This window comes from Neomonachus schauinslandi, chromosome 2 (assembly GCF_002201575.2).
Source record: "Neomonachus schauinslandi chromosome 2, ASM220157v2, whole genome shotgun sequence".
Lineage (NCBI taxonomy): Eukaryota > Metazoa > Chordata > Mammalia > Carnivora > Phocidae > Neomonachus > Neomonachus schauinslandi.
In genome coordinates, this window is record NC_058404.1 from 162,350,710 (window position 1) to 162,354,265 (window position 3,556).

Below are 3,556 nucleotides of genomic sequence, written 5' to 3' on the forward strand. Positions count from 1 at the left end.
CTTCAAACTTTTTAGCATCAAAACCCTTTCTACAGGGACCTCTGGGTGGCTCAGTTGGTTAAGGGTCTGCCTTCGGCTCGGGTCATGATGGTTCTGGATCAAGTCCCACATCGGCTCCTTGCTCAGCAGAGAGCCTGCTTCTCGCTCTGCCTGCTGCTCCCCCTGCTTGTGCTCTCTCTCTCTGACAAATAAATAAAATCTTTTTTTTTTTTTAAGATTTTATTTATTTATTTGAGACAGAGAGAATGAGAGGGAGGAGGGTCAGAGGGACAAGCAGACTCCCTGCCGAGCAGGGAGCCCCATGCAGGACTCGATCCCGGGACTCCAGGATCATGACCTGAGCCAAAGGAAAATAAATAAAATCTTAAATAAAACTGGAAAACCAAAGTGTAAACTGAGCTGCACTGGTTGAGGTTTGGTAGTGGGAGAGGGAGGATCCATGGCAGCCGCAGGGTCTCCACCTGTTCACCCAGCCCAGGTTAACTTCTAGGGGCAAGGAGCCACCACTAGGACTTGGTGTAGTGGAGCCATTTGTGAGACCAGTGGTTATTCTTGGCAACTGTCTGCCATAACCTTCAGACTTGAACACTTGTAGTTTTACACCTTGAAACAGTAGCTAGAAAACAGTCATGTTCTTGGCCCATTATCACTGGACCACTGTTGATTGTAGTGTTTTACGAATTCCTTGTTCTGCCAGAACTTGCTGCAGCCTGTGGAAGCTTTAGGACTCCATTTTTCTTTCCCTTTACCTACTTAGCCTTTGAAGTCACCTCATACAGGCCTTTTGTTCTACCAACCACCCCCCACCCCTCTGCCCCCATCCTCCACCTTGCTAACTAGTTCCAGCACTGAGGAGGAAGCCTCACAGGTCTTTACAATGGAGGACTCTATCAGCAAATCAGTTGCCAACAGTATACATGGATTTTTGTCCGTTTTGTTCACTGACGTGGTCACAAAACCTAGAGCAGTACTTGGCCTATGATACATGCTCTATTTATTGAATGAAAACCAAAGCCAGCATTTTAGTATATAAATACTAAACACCAGCATTGTCATTTTATTACAAGGACCATACAATATTTAAAAAATGATCCTATAGTACTACCAATGAATGGACATTTACTGAGTGCTTACTGCTCACCAGGTAATTACTATGTATAGACTCAACTTTAGTAACTGATGATTAGGCAGAGACTGAAGCTAAGTAACTGGTCTAAGATCACATGGAAGGGTGGGGGCTTGAACCTAGCTTTAGTGTTCTGCTGCTTCTAATAGATGGCTGTAAGCCACTCACTTGAATGCCATATATAATTCAACCCAATGTTATTATGAGGCTTAATTATAAATGATACTGCTCCTTGTATTATACTCATGATGGGTTTAGGGCTCAAATATACCAGAATCAGTATTACACCAGTTTGATTAGCCCTTAGGAATATGGTGGGAACCAAGGTGGACTTTACTGTAGTAAAGCAGGGGCAGGGCAACCACAAACTAGACTTCTAAATATGACAAGGCTATTATAGGATGCTAGAGAATTCCAGAACAAGAGCACTTATGGGGGGTCAGGGGAGGGATGATAGTGGCCACAGAAAAGTTGGGTAAGAGCAGGAAAGAGTATGGGTGCTAGGGAGCTGCTAGGGAGCGTTCCTAGGTAAACGTTACAGCATTCAGAGACCTGGGAGGCCAGATAGTTACCCTTTTACAATAGTGTTAAAATATCCATCTGAGCCCTGCATACAAGCCGTCCTCTTCCCCTTCAGGTAATTTCTCTGCAGCTTCACTTTGCTTTCCCCCAAACCTTTACACACTTCTCCCTCAGGGCTATTTGTTTTCACTTGGCCCAACGTTCCTCACCCAAATGCATACAGACCCACAGCATCCCTGGTCCTCCCTGGCCAGCCCTCTCTGAGCTCATGTCCTCTACTCTCAGTGCATATACATGCGCTTCCTCTTTCCCTTCCCTTCTTTTCTCCCCTCTAGCAATTATGGCCTTCTCACATATTTGTTGAATAAATTACCTAAAAAAGTGATGAGGCTGAATTTTACAGTTTAATATACCAGTGTAAAATGAAGTTTAGAAGGAAAGACTGGAACAATGCTATGAAATAAGCATGAAGAGTGACTGCAAGGTTAATATTAAATCTTTATTGAAAACTTCTGGAAAATGAGGTATTTGCAGATATTCAGGGCTGGTCAGCTTGAACAACTAGCACATACTAGGCTCTGTTCATCTTGCTCCACTGTCTCGTTTCTTCCCATATGAAAACTTCCCCCATCACCTCGAAGATTTTCATATTCTAACAATCTAGCACCCCTGTATCCTTTAAAGCCCGTCACAGCTCGTTATGCTCATTCATCAAAAACACCTAACATGCTGACAGATGCCCCCTTTGTACCAAATTTTGGTAACTTCGTAGGTCTGATGTAATTAAATACTATGAAGACCTTATATTCTTAATAGCTCTGCTGTGGTCTCCCCTGACCAAACTGGCCTCATCTGTCTCAGTATTACTACAGCTCCAATTGAACATTAAATGCCAAGAGAAGTGATTTTCCAAGAGGTCACATGGCCAGAAAGTTACACGAGGATCCCTGTTCAGGGCCTCACATATGGCGGGACCTTGAGTCAGTACCTAACCTCTTTGTTGCTTCATCTGTAAAACAAGGGAATAGTACCGACCTCAGAGTTGTCAGAACTGAATGACAAGATGAAGGTAAAACACCTGCTATGCTGCCAGGTCACCACCAGCACTGTCCTGCTGCTAAGGCCTGTGAAGGGCGTGCTGGACACATAGCTGCTACAAGTTATGGAAGACTATTTGACCTCGTTAGTGTGTACTGTAAACTGGAGAATTGGTATAAGTCAGTAAAAATACCAGCATCAGAATATTCCAGCTTCCACGGCCTGTACCTGTAGTATTCAACCTATAAAAAAGAAAAATTTCCGAATGACCTTTCAAGCAGAAAACAATTTTGAGGTATATTCTTTTTAGTTTGTCTCAAAGGATGTCCAGAAAACGCCTTGTGCACATGTGTTCCATCACCTGTGTTTTTTTCCACCTTCAAAGATAAACATCTCTGAAGGTATCATCAAAACTAAGGTTAGGTTTAAATTTATCACTGTGCTGGGAACTGTATAAAAATATCACAAAGGGGGTCCTGGGTGGCTCAGTCCCTTAAGCATCTGCCTTGGGCTCAGGTCATGATCCCGGGGTCCTGGGAGGGAGCCCGGAGTTGGACGCCCTGCTCAGCGGGAGTCTGCTGCTCCCTCTGCCCCTCCCCCCCCTGCGCGTGCTCACCCTCGCTCTCTCGTGCACGTGCTCTCTCTCAAATAAAATCTTTTAAAAAATCACAAAGGTGCTTGAGCCAAAAGAAAACTTTCCTCTGGTTCAGCTGTGACTCCAGACAGGATCCAAAGAGGAGTTTTACAATCTCCTCCCTGGGTTTTATGGAGACTTATTTTACCCTTCTGTGTTAGCCTCTTAAGGCACCATGTCCACCTCAAAAGGGCACAGGAAAGGGCCTTTTGGGATTTTTACAGGGTTCTCTCTAG

General features: G+C 44.3%; 1 non-coding gene across 1 annotated transcript; it reads right to left on the reverse strand.

Annotated features, from left to right (window-relative positions):
* Positions 1 to 3,394: 3,394 nt before the first annotated feature.
* Positions 3,395 to 3,516, reverse strand: LOC123324246. Its single transcript, XR_006539726.1, has one exon. It is a non-coding gene; the product is annotated as a small nucleolar RNA SNORA26 (small nucleolar RNA).
* Between the last annotated feature and the right edge of the window lie 40 nt (positions 3,517 to 3,556).